The sequence below is a fragment of the Bactrocera neohumeralis genome, chromosome 5 (genome assembly GCF_024586455.1).
Source record: "Bactrocera neohumeralis isolate Rockhampton chromosome 5, APGP_CSIRO_Bneo_wtdbg2-racon-allhic-juicebox.fasta_v2, whole genome shotgun sequence".
In the NCBI taxonomy this organism is placed as follows: Eukaryota; Metazoa; Arthropoda; class Insecta; order Diptera; family Tephritidae; genus Bactrocera; species Bactrocera neohumeralis.
Genome location: NC_065922.1, coordinates 63,023,140 through 63,038,112, shown reverse-complemented (window position 1 = coordinate 63,038,112; position 14,973 = coordinate 63,023,140). Strand labels below are relative to the sequence as shown.

At 36.9% G+C, this 14,973-nt stretch overlaps 1 long non-coding RNA gene across 1 annotated transcript; it reads left to right on the top strand.

Moving 5' to 3' along the window:
• Positions 1–1,484: 1,484 nt before the first annotated feature.
• LOC126759497 (uncharacterized) lies at positions 1,485–2,045 on the top strand. Its single transcript, XR_007667000.1, has 2 exons — positions 1,485–1,756; positions 1,837–2,045. It is a non-coding gene; the product is annotated as an uncharacterized LOC126759497 (long non-coding RNA).
• The last annotated feature ends 12,928 nt before the right edge of the window (positions 2,046–14,973 follow it).

The following is a 14,973-nucleotide window of genomic DNA, read 5'->3' as shown; positions in this document are numbered from 1 at the left end:
GGCGGAAAAAATAGGATTTTTCCACTTTCCAATTTCGAAACTTTAATGATTTTGTTTTGTAAAGAAATATTTGGATAAGAAAAATTCAACAAGGTTTTTTATAAAAAGTGAAATTTTATAGTTAAAAAAACTAACAGAAGTCGACGGAAAGTTATTCAATAAAATCAGATTAAAATTATTGTCCAAATAAAGAATTTTTTTTGTATGTAAGTTTATAGCTATGGCTTTTCTTTTATTTTTTAGTGAAAATATAGCACCTACTTGTTTATAAAAAAAAAATTTATTGAAATTGGCAAAGTAAGCTAATTTTTATAATTTTTCAAAAATTATACTAAAAAATATCAACTTTTCATTTTTTGATGGAAAAAAACTTTATGTGGTTTGCCTTGCTTAGCCCTCTTACTATAAAAAAATGAAAGTTCCGAGTCTGTACTTTCAATTAAAAAAAAAAAAAAAAAAACCGCCAATTACCGTCCCTTTTAGTAACATCGATTTTAATTTCCACAAATACTGATGTCTTCAACAGACTTCTTATAACTTCGGATCCTTACATAAGTAGCTTAAGGCGTCATTCGAACAAAATTTCCTTAGGACTAGATCCCATTGTTAAAGATATGGTGCTTGCATAATATTACAAATAAAAACTAACACAATTTTTCGCCTGTTACATATTCAATTAAAACATTGCATATTATATTGGATTTTTATCAAGGTAAAGGTATAAATAACGACACTTTACGTTTAAGTTTAATTTTTTTTCATCAGGAGAACTCAATTAAGAAGTGTCCCGAATTTCAAGTCCCTAGGTCCAAAAATAAAAATTTTGGCAATTGCAGTTATATGGGAGGTGGGTGTGGCAGTGGGCGGTTTTCCAAGATTTTTCAAAATTTCTTAATTTAGTCCAGAGAAGTGTTTCTGCAAAGTTTCATTGTTGTACGACCACTCCTTCTATTTTTTTCCATGAAATGTATGGAGCGGTGCCACTGTGCCTTACACGATTTTCATTTTATCTTTTGAGTAAAAATAAGATATTTGAATTCACTTATTTTAACCGTGTACGCTTTTAAGCTTGAGTTTTTTATTGTGTTGTTTATGGGGAATTTTTACCCTAGAATAGAAAGTCCCTTTTCCAAAGAAACACCTATATATTTAACGGTTTTAAAATTGTAAATTGGCAGTCACGATTTTGTATAAGTATGTGTGATATGAAATTTGCGATATCGGTCTCTTAAAGCTTTGATGAATCTTTGCATTTAAATTTTGATTAGGCCTTAATTGAATTCAAAGTAGAAGTCAATGTATGTATATTGAGTTACGGGTTTGAGTTCTAGAATAATTATGACAAGTTAGGCAATAAAAATAGTGCAACATTAACTGTTTGTGGAAAGCTTAACTAGGCAGTACAAAAACAAAGTGATATTTATTGCAGTATGTTCTCCTAATGTAATGTAATGTAATTAATATATAAACAACTATAAAATAAACGCTGCATGTATGTACATATTTGCAAATATGCATTACCTAATGCAATTTTATGGCACTCGTCCACATGGGGAATTCTTTGTACGTTGACATGAATACGTCTACACCGAACCCTTTGTTCTCGGATTGATAACAAATAAGCTATGTATTGCGTCTGATTTACGTATAAATATGACAGCTATAACGAACGTCGATCATTGCAGACATTAAGCTTGCAACATGAAGTTCTATACGCTCTTCGCTTTCGTGCTAGCCATGCTGGCTATGGCATTTGGTAAGTATAGCTTCGATTATGAAAAAGAATATAGATTTGGTTTTCAGTATGCACCAATTTACGCACATATTTATTTTCAGCTATTCCTAATCCTGAGCTCCGACCCATTTCTGAGCTATATCCTGGCGGCGGTGGCGGTGGTGGAGGAGGAGGTGGCGGCGGTGGTGGCGGAGGTGGTGGTGGTAAATAAGGCAGTCAGAGGATGGTTTATATTTGTCTTTAATTTTTTTTGGAAAGCGATTATATTACTTTAAAACATTTATATAATAAACAACATAATAAATACATATATACATACACCCGAAAAAATAATGTAATTTTTATGGAAGAGAGTATGACAGTCTGATAAATAGCTTTACTACTTTACTAACTACTGTATCAATTGTTTTAAAATTAAAAAAAAAGAAAAAAACAAGAAAAAACATTAACTTCGGCTGCACCGAAGCTAATATACCCTTCACAGGTGCAATTCTTTTAGTAACTATGTGTTCAGTTTATATGGAAGCTATATGCTATAGTAATCCGATCTGAAATTTTTTTTCGGAGATTATAATATTACCTTAAGCAGTAATCCATGTCAAATTTCGTGAAGATACCACGTCAAATGCAAAAGTTTTCCATACCAGCACTAGATTCCGATCGTTCAGCTTGTATGGTAGCTATATGCTATAGTGAGCCGATCTGAACAATTTCTTCGGAGATTACATTGTTGTCTTAGAAAATAATCTATACCAAATTTCGTGAAGATACATTGTCAAATGTGAAAGTTTTCCATACAAAAACTTGATTCCGATCGCTCAGTTTGTATAGCAGCTATATGTTATAGTGGTCCGATATCGGCAGTTCCGACAAATGATCAGGTTTTTGAAGATAAAATGAAGTTTGAAAATTTTCAAAAGGATATCTTAAAAACTGAGGAACTAGTTCGTATATATACAGATGGACAGACAGACAGACGGACATGGCTAAATCGACATCGACTCAGCTCAACATACTGATCATTTATATATATATGTATATACTTTATAGGGTCGCCGACGCTTCCTTCTGGGTGTTACAAACTTCGTGACAAACTTAATACGAGGTGTGTTCAAAAAGTATCGCGAATTTTGTGTTTTTCAAAAATTATTTATTTATTCATGAATATCTATTTTGTCCCCTTCAAAGTAATCCCCATGAGATATTATACACTTGTGCCAACGGTTTTTCCAATCTTCGAAGCACTTCAAAAAATAATTTTTTTTATCTTCTTCAGCTCCTGCTTCGATGCCGTCTTTATCTCGTCAAGAGAAGCGTAACGTCGTCCTTTCATGGGCCTCTTCAGTTTAGGGAACAAGAAAAAGTCACAGGGGGCCAGATCTGGGGAATACGGTGGCTGCGGCATCATTAGTGTGTTGTTTTTGGCCAAAAAGTCGCGCACAAGCAACGATGTGTGAGCAGGGGCGTTATCGTGGTGCAAAAGCCAATTTTTGTTCTTCCACAAATCCGGGCGTTTCTGCCGGATTGCTTCGCGCAAATTGCGCATAACTTGCAGGTAATATTCCTTATTGACCGTTCTTCCCTGTGGGAAGAACTCATGATGCACCACGCCCCTGCAATCGAAGAAAACTGTCAGCAAACTGTCGCGATACTTTTTGAACACACCTCGTATGTATACCCTGTTCAGGGTATAATTAAGGGTAGATTTGGTTGACTGTTCGCCTCTATCTCTCAAAATTTTTTCTTGGATTCAATGTTTCCAAGAGCAGAATTGGATTGCTAGTGAAGAAATTTCCTTTATCTTGATTAATTTTATATATCTTAAGTATTAAAACAGTTCGTGACGAGTCAATGAGCAGGTAAATCTTTATACTCTAGAGTAAAAAATTTTGGTTTTAATGAGTTATATAACAAGATAGTTACCGTCGCCTTCTTCGTTTTATTTATTTCGTGCACTACTTTTGAGATACTTTTGTATTCCATTTTGGCGATGCAGTTTCACGATAAAGGTTGTTTTTTTCATATATTAAAGTGATAATTTAGTCCTTTTTATTATAGGAGGCAGTTGAGCAACCTTAACCATACAGCTTCCAAGACTGCATAAAACCTAATTAATTCGGAAACCAGAATAACTCAATTTTTTGTTCTCAGTTGTAGGTACGGTATTTTTTTAATACTATGCTCAAGTAAATATAGTAGACATTTACAAATGTATATAGTATATGTAAGTGTACGTATGTAATTACGAGTAAATTTACCAATACAAAAGGTCATTAATTTATATAAATTCCCATGAATCTAAATTTTCTATTAGAACAGTAAAATTGTATTACCCAAGCATAATGTTACAATGTTATAATAGCCGTGTCTTTGATTCAGACAAGCGGTAAGTTGAGTAAAAATTAAGATATCTCAGTGAAACTTGGTACGCTTGTTTCTTGGCACTTTCGATAGGTCAGTATTGCAGATGGAATCTGTGGACCTGGCCGCGCCTCCTAATATGTGTAATGTATTGTAACATATATCTCATTAACCAATAAAGCTACATCAACAAAACTTGTTGAGGAAGATGCTTTTGACACATCTTACATCCACTCTCTTCCCTCCGTGTGGAAGAGTTTTATTGAAATCGATATAAAAAATTCTACAAAGGCAATGACAAATGACGTTGCACCGCCAACCTTTATGTGAAATCCTATATCTCAAGAACGACGAAATTAATTTGAACCAAATTCGATATGCCGCGGACTAGAACTACACCTATGTACTTCACATGTACGTAGGTTGCAATATATATTTCTGGCCTAATAATGTAAATAGGCATATTTATCAACGAAAATGTTTTTTTTTTAATTTTTTTTTTGTGTTTTATTTTTTTTTTTTGTTTTATTTTTTTTTTTATTTTTTTTTGTCGATTGCTGTTTTGTTTCGGGCTCATACGCATAGATCCATGATTCGTCACCTGTGACGATCTTATAAACGTCTTTTGAAGCACCGCGATCGTATTTTTTCAGCATTTCTTTACACCAATCCACACGAGACTTTTTTTGAGCGATTGTCAAATTGTGCGGGATCCAATGAGAACAAACCTTTTTTACGGCCAGGTGTTCATGCAATATCGAATGTATGCTGGTGGGAGAAATGCATAGGCATGCCTCTATCTGAAGGTATGTTACATGACGGTCTTGCATTATCACTGGCACAACGGCTGTTTTTGGACGACCTTCACGGAATTCGTCTTTGAGCGAGCGTCGGCCACGATTGAATTCGTCAGTTTTTCACAGTGCTATACGATGGTGCTTCATAGCCATACAAAGATTTTAGTTCATCGATGCTCTCTTGTCGTGATAATCCACGTCGAAAGTTGTGAAAAATGATCGCACGAAAATGTTCACGAGTTAATTCCATTTTTTGGCCGAGATGATTTTTTTAATTCCCTGTAAATAAAACAATTCACGATTAAATGACAAAACGTTCTGAGTGATGTTATGCTAGAAAATGTCAAACTTTCCAATGGAAATGTCAGATTGCACCTGGCAACACTTAGTGTTGCCCTAGGCCAGAATATATATAGCAGCCCTCGTATTTAGTACAATTTTGAATTCCATGTGATTCTTTCTTCTTTTTCCAACATCTGGTTGACTTTGCATCATGTAGTTATATTGTTCAATTATGAGTTAGCCTAATGAAACTCAGAGAGGAACTTTTTCTGAACGGATAGATAACGTTAGGTCAATACTACCCGTAAACCCCACATACCTTATGTAGGATCTCAAACATCTTGTTGGCTTTATATTCGGTATTCGAGGTATAAGATATTTTAGCAAAATTAAATGAAAGCACAAGAAAAAACGTTAACTTCGGTTGCACCGAAGCTAAATACCCTTCACAGGTGCATTTCTGTTAGTAACTATGTGTTCAGTTTGTATGGAAGCTATATGCTATAGTAATCCGTTCTAAACAAGTTTTTTAGAGATTACATTGTTGCCTTAGAAAATAACATATATCAAGTTTCGTGAATATATCTTGTCAAATGTGAAAGTTGTCCATACAAGAACTTGATTCCGATCGTTCAGTTTGTATGGTAGCTATACGCTATAGTTAACCGATCTGATCAATTTCTTCGGAGATTACATTGTTGCCTTAAAAAATAATCTGTACCAAATTTCGTGAATATATCTTGACAAATGTGAAAGTTTTCCCTACAAGAACTTGATTCCGATCGTTCAGTTTGTATGGCAGCTATATGTTATAGTGGCCCGATATCGGCCGTTCCGACAAATGAACAGCTTCTTGAAGAGAAAATGACGTTTGCAAAATTTCAAAACGATATCTTAAAAACTGAGAGACTAGTTCGTATATATACAGACAGACGGACAGACAGACGGACATGGCTAAATCGACTCAGCTCGACATACTGATCATTTATATATATACTTTACAGGGTCTCCGACGATTCCTTCTGGGTGTTACAAACTTCGTGACAAACTTAATATACCCTGTTCAGGGTATAATAATAGTGGATATATGTACATAATTATGTACAATAGTCTAATGCCGAAAACTTATGAAAACAATTAGTGATTTTCGTGCTCTAGCTTCCAGCCACATATGTATTTACATACAAGGATCATTCCAAAGTAAACAGGACTTTATGAATATAGCGCCCCCTGGTGGCGCCATCTAAATGTTGAACGGTGCGTTAGAATCTGCTATTTTTATCGATTGTCCAGTGAGAATTTCATCATGATTGGAAGTGAAGTTATTGCGCTTTAAATGTCAGTTTTTTTATGATATCGGTGTGAAAATGAGCTTCGAACAAGGAGCCAACATTAAATTTTGTTTTAAAATTAGTAAAACTTTTACCGAAACATTTCAATTGATGAAACAAGTTTATGGCGATGATTGCCTATCCCGTAGCAGAGTGCACGAGTGGTTTCAACGTTTTCAAAGTGGTCGTGAGGACATAAAAGACGAAACTATGCGTGAATTCATCAAAAAACAGCTGAAATCATCACTGAAATTCATAGGAAATGGAATTGAACATCTCCAAAACAACGATTTATCGCATTTTGACCGAACATTTGGGCTTACGAAAGGTGTGTGCACGGTTTGTTCCGCACAAATTGACTGACGACCAAAAATTGCTCAGAATCCAACATTCGAAGGACATCATTAAATAGGAAAAAGGACAAAAACTTCCTTTACAATATTCTGACTGGTGACGAAACGTGGTGTTTCCAATGTGATCCCGAAACGAAACGTTAGAGTGCTGAATGGAAGGCACCGTGCGAGCCGAAACCCAAAAAATTGAGCATGGAGAAGTCAAAAGTGAAGACAATGCTGATTTGTTTTTATGATTCCAAGGGTATTGTCCACAAAGAATTTTTTCCACCCGCCCAAAACGTTAATGCGGTATTCTACCTTTGAGTTTTGAAGCGTTTGGTGCGCCGTATTCGACGTGTTCGGCCCGAATATCGCGAAGATGAAAGTTGGCGTTTGTTGCACGATAATGCGCCGTCTCATCGATCGACGCTTGTGACCGATTATTTGACCAAAAATCACATTTTAACCATTAACCACTTCCCGTATTCACCTGATATGGCACCGTGCGACTTCTTCCTTTTTGGGAAAAATGCATTTGCTTATGAAAGGAAAGTGTTATGCAGACGTAGAGGCCATGCAAAAGGCTTGTTCTTATAAAAAAATTTTTGTTAGTCTTGCAGACTTTGTACCGAATAAATGGGTCAATGGGTTGAGTTGATTGACCGGGTGACTGTCTGTCCGTTCATCCGTCCGCCTGACCATACAAGCTGTAATTTGAGTAAAAAGATATCTTGATGAAGCTTGATATATATATTTCTTGGCCAGTGGCGTAGCTACAACTTCGGGCGACCGGGGCCAAGGATATTCTGCAGTAAGTTTGCCCCCTTTAGGTGGTTCGAACAAAGTGAATTTTTACTGATATTCGATATTATTACCAAATTTAGGAACTAGAAGCCACGCAAAATCTGAAGTTCCAAAATTCTCACAATATGGTTTATGAGGAAATTAATAGTAAATTTACAAGACATCTTATTAAAAGCCATAGAAAAAACCCATTTTCGCCCTATATCTTGTACACTTTTAACACAATTTGCATGAATTTTTGCCCGAATTGGAGTTTTTAAATACCAAAAGTTTTTAAATGCCAAAAGATATAAGACAAATTCAAAGACTGAAGAGTATTCGAGTAAAAATTAATATTTTTCATTGTTATTCAGATTACTACATTGTGAGTGTACAACTCATTATCTTTTATAATAAATTTTGTAAAAAAAATTGTTGAAGTATTTTTCTGAATATTAAAAAAACAGCGAAGAAAGTTGATACGCCGGATCGATACATACATATGCCACTGTTCTTGGCAAAAACAGTAAGGCGGAGTTTGAAGATGGACGCCATCGGACCACTGCCACGCCATTGAAGGAAAATAAAGTGCCACATGGATTGTTTTTTACTCACAATTGCTTCGAATAATGAATGTTAAATTCTTCACAACATGTTGTAATATAATTAACCAATGCCTGAAGAAAATTGCGGATGATTTTTTCGACTTGCAAGAGTATAAAATGTTCGGTTAGCCCCTCCTTACTTGCTTATTATAAAGTTTTGACAACACCTAAGAATATTTCTGCATCAAATTGCTAGAGTATAAAACGTTCGGATACGGCTGAACTAATCGCTTTCTTACTAGTTTCACTTGTATTCAATAGCATATTACATACATTTATTTATATGTATGTATGTATACGCCAACCTTCCTTATGTGTTTATTGCGGCTTTCTTATCACATTTGCTCATTTCATTGACAGCTGTTCGTCAACAGTGACACAAAATGCTATATACAAATACAAATGCTTATGTCTATTTTGGTATAATCGTTTCCACTTGCTATCGACGAGAACAGAATTTGCATCATTTGGGAAATCCAGTTTAGACCTCTTATCGCTGTTGGAAGCAATAAAAAGATTTATACACATTAATATGTACTTTATATATATGTTAGTATACATGAATACATACATATGTACATATTGTAGTTTATTTGTATTCCCTGAGTAGCTTTGGGGAACAGGTTTTCACCTCAAACGGTATAAAAATACGAAAAAGTAAACAAAACAGTGGCAAAATGAAATTTGTTTTTAGCCGGCAATTTTCAGCTGTTCTTGTTTGTGTTTACATTATAGGAAGGTTAAAAGAAGGTTGGGCGAAGTTGCTATTTTTGTTTGGAAGTACATATCGTCAACTGAAATGCAAAATAACGTAACATCACTTTTCGTAGGTTTACAGGAGAAGCAAAAAACCATATAAAAAGAAAACCACTTGAGATATTGAAACAAAATTTTCAAATCTGTATTAACATGAACCTATAAGTATATTTTAGAAAAAAAAATAACGAAAAAATTAAGCAAATTTTATAGCAGGTGTCTTACCTTATTTTGAATTTTCATTTCAGAAACAAAATAACGTATGATCAATCTAAATTTGTATACAAATTAAAAATTTTAATATTAATACTTTTTTTTAATTTTAAATAAAAACAGTTGCAAGTTTTTCATATTTCATGTTATTTTTATTACTAATATGTACATAAGTACTAGAAAAAATTTAAATATTTCAAGCTAAAAATGAGGATAATGCTTAATTATTATTTATTGAATAACTAATTATTCGAAATGTATATTATCAAAAAAGTAATAACAGTCTGCTGGAATTAAAGCTTCTAGGTCCTGCAGATGTTGCCATTTCTTCTTAGTTATTCTTAAACTTTGCAAAAGAATAGGCTGCTGAATTCCTAAAAAAGCACGGGTCTGATCACTTGGAGCATGGAGTCGCTGAACCGAACTCTGGCGGCTCCTTCTCTACTCATATACCGAAGGAGTTGTGGGTGGGAAGAAGCCGTTAGAGAAAAGGGACAGGGAGCTTCTTCACGGATGGGTCAAAAGTGGAGGGGTCTACTGTCAGGAGCTCTCTATCAAATCCAGTTTTCTCCAACTTCCTAAGTATTGCAGTGTCTTCCAGGCCGAGATTGGAGCCATTAAGGTAGCAGTAGATTTACTACTCCGGAGTGCAGGCTCCTTCAGAGGAGTGACCATCGATTCAGATAGCAGAGCGACGATTCCAGCCTTTAACTCATTAAGAATGAGAGAATTCAGAGCTGATCGAAGACCTAACCTCGCTATCAATAGCATCGAGTGCCTTTGTGATAAGAATGATATGAGTGCTAGACCACAGCGGAATCGCCGGAAACATGAGCTAGCAAGAAGAGGTCCCCTAGAATCGCTATCGGTAGAATGGGAGCGGATCTGTGCTCCCGTATCCTATTCTATTACTGCTGGGCCACAATTTTTACACACCCTGTTGAAAAAGTCTTTTGTCCCAAGATCGTTCGCATGAGATCTAGTGATCTCTTTGCCCTCAGTAAGGCAGCCTTTCCCTAGTTTTGGGGCTTGAAACACGCCATTGCCCTATTGGCTTCCACGCAGTAAGGCTGGGAATCCTACCAGACGCCATCTGCAGAAGCTGTATGGAAGTTAGGGAGGGGAACAACTCAACACTTAATCACTTTGGCGCATACCTTCAGACATCCCACCTGGTGGGAAGCGTTTTGTTAATTTATAAGTTCGAACACAGGAGTTCTTCTTTTCTATGGCCTCACAAAGGACTACATATATGTATGTATATAGTAGTCCACGTTCGATCAACTAACCAAAGCACATTGAACTTAATCACTAAAAATAAACATAAACAATAAATGAAGGCTAACTTCGATATAAAAAAACACTCTGTTATATTTACATACTTGAGTGATGATACGTTATTTTGTTTAACGAAATCAAGCACTTGATGATACGTTTTTTTGAAGTTTTAATATACATAGCTTGGGTATTTTTGATCGCAGAAAAAAAAAATTTGCTACGCATATGTAATATGATGTGGTGAATCGTAATCAGTAAAAAACTTAATTTTGCATTTTTTGATGATACGTTATTTTGCATTTCAGGTGACGATATGTAAGTGTATTACTCATTGGCACAAATGTATCGAAGTTCTTACTCTTACGTGGGTTTTAAAAACAAGTTGAAGTGTTAAGTAGTGCCCCTCTATACTTTCTACTATAGCTTATAGTACGATCCGTCACTTAAATTGCTACTCCCTTCTTTATGGTAACTTATTATCCATAATCTCTAGTATTTCTAAAAAAGCTACCAAATTAGAAAATAAAATACACACATAAGTATACTAATGAATTAGACATGTAATATTTGATAGTTTCAACGTGTTCCCTGGATCTGGCCTCAGCGATACTCGAAAAAATTTAATGACAAAAAACAGGTAATCGCCGAGATTGAGGCCGATTTTAAATCAAAAGAAAAAACGTACTGCAAAAATTGTACTTAAAAGTTGGAAAATTTCTTATTGGCTTGTCAGATTGCAAATATACAGTACATTGAATAACAGAATCGAATTTTACCAAAAATTAAAAACCATAACAACTTTTCATTTCCTGACTAGATGTTTTTGTGAGTTCAACGCATTCATATTTTTCAATACATTCATAAAGGGACATTCACATCAAGATATTGTTCATGATAACTGTTTATATTAATGCACCTCTGGATGAACTTCAATTTACTCAAGTTCTTTGTTAATGTTTTTTGCGCTCTTATGGAAATACCCTGCATATCCCTTTATTTAAACTTAATTATTATTTATTTAAAGTAGTACTTATATTCATTATTTGCACAATAAACACTTAACTTTTTAAGTACTCAGAACACATGCGCTTGAATCCACTTGAAAATATTGACTTTTGCCATTTTATGCGCGAGAATTATTTACGTTTCATTTGAAGTCAAAATTTACGTTTATTGAGTTTAAATAAAACTTCCACTTACAAAGTCAATAATCGCGACATAAAATTTTTTCCATTTTTGTAGGTTATGGGCAAATATGTAAGTGCGGTACATGATTACAATAGATTAATGATGTTTTCATCAAATACTCTCAATACGGCTGTTGCGTCTTAAAATTTTTGTTCGAACTTTCTTTTCTGATTCTGATTTATATCTTCACTTGTTCTACAATAATATAAATAGTAAGTACATATATGTACAGGAGTTTTCGAAAACTCGAAGATCTTCCTCTTTACTGCTTACGCGATTATAGCCGAGTTAACAACAGCGCGCCAGTCGTTTCTTCTTTTCGCTACGAGGCGCCAATTAAAGATTCCAAGAGAAGCCAGGTTCTTTACTTTCAGAGCTGGAGTGTTTTCGTCCATTCCGGACAACATGACCTAGCCACCGCAGCCGCTGTCTTTTAATTCGCTGAACAATGTCAATTTCGTCGTATATCTCATACAGGTCATCGTTTCATCGAATGCGATATTCGCCATGGCCAATGCGCAAAGGACCATAAATCTTTCGCAGAACCTTTCCCTTGAAAACTCGTAACGTCGACTCATCAGATGTTGTCACCGTCCAAGACCTCTGCACCATATAGCAGGACGGGAATTATGAGTGACTTATAAAGTTTTGTTTTTGTTCGTCGAAAGAGGACTTTACTTATCAACTGCCGACTTAGTTGGTGGTGTTTATACTGGTTCCAAGATAGACAAAATTGTGTAAGACTTCAAAGTTATGACCGTCAACAGTGAGGTGAGAGCCATGTCAGGATGACAGGAGATATTTCGTCTTGCCCTCGTTCACTGCCAGACCCATTTGCTTTGCTTCCTTGTCCAGTCTGGAGAAAGCAGAACTAATAGCACGGGTGGTGAGGACAATGATTTCAATATCATCGGCGTATGCCAGAAGCTGTACACTCTTATAGAAGATTTTACCTGCTCGATTAAGTTCTGCAGCTCGAACTATTTTCTCCAGCAGTAGATTGAAGAAGTCGCACGATAGGGAGTCGCCTTGTCTGAAACCTCGGCTCGGAGAGGTCCGAGCTTTGTTCAGTTTACACAGCCGAATTAGTTTTGCGGGGATACCAAATTCAGACATCGCGGCATAAAGGCAGCTCCTTTTCGTGCTATCGAAAGCAGCTTTGAAATCGACGAAGAGGTGGTGTGTGTCGATTCTCCTTTCACGGGTCTTTCCAAGAATTGGCGCATGGTGAATATCTGGTCGGTTGTTGGTTTTCCAGGTCTGAAGCCACTCTGATAAGGTCCAATAAGTTTGTTGACGGTGGGAAATAATCTTTCACACAATACGCTCAATAGAACCTTATACGCGATGTTGAGGTGACTTATCCTATGGTAGTTGACGCAGATTGTGAGGTCTCTCTTTTTATGGATTGGGCAGAGCACACTTAAATTCAATTATTGCATGTGCATGCTTTCGTCCGACCATATTTTACAAAGAATCTAATGCAAGCTCCTTATCAGTTCTTCGCCGCCGTGTTTGAATAACTCGGCCGGCAATCCATCGGCCCCCGCTGCTTTGTTGTTCTTCAGACGGGTAATTGCTATTCAAACTTCTTCATGGACGGGCAATGGAACATCTCCTCCATCGTCATCGATTGGGGAATCGGGTTCGCCTTCTCCTGGCGTCGTACTTTCACTGCCATTCAGCAGGCTGAAGAAGTGTTCCCTCCATAATTTTAGTATGCTCTGGGTATCGGTTACTAGGTCACCTTTGGGGTTTTCACAAGAGTATGCTCCGGTCTTGAAACCTTCTGTAAGCCGCCGCATTTTTTCGCAGAATTTTCGAGCATTACCCCTGTCGGCCAGCTTATCAAGCTCTTCGTACTCACGCATTTCGGCCTCTTTCTTTTTCTGTCTACAAATGCGTCTCGTTTCCCTCTTCAACTCTCGGTATCTATCCCATCGCGCACGTATTGTGGTCGATCGTAACGTTGCGAGGTAGGCCTCGTCGTACCAGCTGTTCTTTTGCATTTTCCGAAAACCAATGGTTTCGGTAGCAGCTGTACGTAAGGAGTTTGAAATGCCGTTATGCGTTTTTGGCCACACAGAGGCGTGTGCGTATCTTGGCTGCTACAAGATAGTGGTCCGAGTCGATGTTAGGATCTCGGAGCGTACGCACGTCTAAGACACTGGCGACGTGCCTTCCGTCTATCACAACATTTTCGATCTGGTTGATGGCTTTCCGATCCGGGTACAGCCAGGTAGCTTGATGTATTTTCTTATGCTGGAATCTAGTACTACAGATAACCATATTTCTGGCCCCGGCGAAGTCTATCAACCTCAACCCGTTTGGGGATGTTTCCTCGTGCCCAGCCTGGCGTTAAAGTCGCCAAGCACGATTTTGACATCGTGACGAGGGCAGCTTTTATAGGTGCGTTCCAAGCGTTCATAAAAGGCATCTTTGGCCACATCGTCCTTCTCTTCCGTCGGGGGTGGGCGCAAATCATCGATATGTTGAAAAACCTCGCCTCCACCGGAGTTAATGACAGTACTCTGCGACGGAGTCTCTTTCCCACCACGAATCCCACATCGAACTTGCGCTCCTTTATATGGTTACTGTAGTAAATGCCACAAGGATCTACTCGCCTTAGTCCTTGTCTCGTCCAACGCATTTCTTCACTCTAGCTGGGCAGCGGTACTTTCCCAATTAAGGAACCGGACATTGTTTGCCATTGTCGTCATCAAAAGGGGGGTCTCTCATCCGACGCTGGTGGTTATTTTTCATTGGGCGCGTTTTTTTACGTGGCGGGTCCCAAATCCAGCGCACAACCCCTCGGAAGGGGATGTTTCGCCTTCTCACTTTTGCTCGCCTTCGAACGGATGTTCTTAAGCTACCGAGAGGATACTTGGTCTAGGACCGGAAGTCCCGAGCTGCTTGAGTCATATGTAAAAGAATCGTTTCTGTACACTCCCAAGTGAATAGCAATGAGAGAACTTTCCTCACTTGCGTCAACTTCTACACATGACTCCATCCTCCACTCTAGATCACCTGTTCAAAAAACATGGTTTTGAGAAAAATGCTTTTGAAGTTTTCCACAAACATTATAAAGAGCCCGAGAATACTTCAAACTACTTCTTTCTTGGTTTGCATTATATTTGCGATGCTATTTTATAATTATTTATAGTGTTCTATAACTTTTCCTTTAACCGATAGATCTTTGCTTCTATCAAATTTATTTTAATAAAATACAGTACAACAAGAAATTGCATTAACTTCGAAGCTATAATACTCTTCACAAATGCAAAATATTCCTTACAATTACTTTGATAG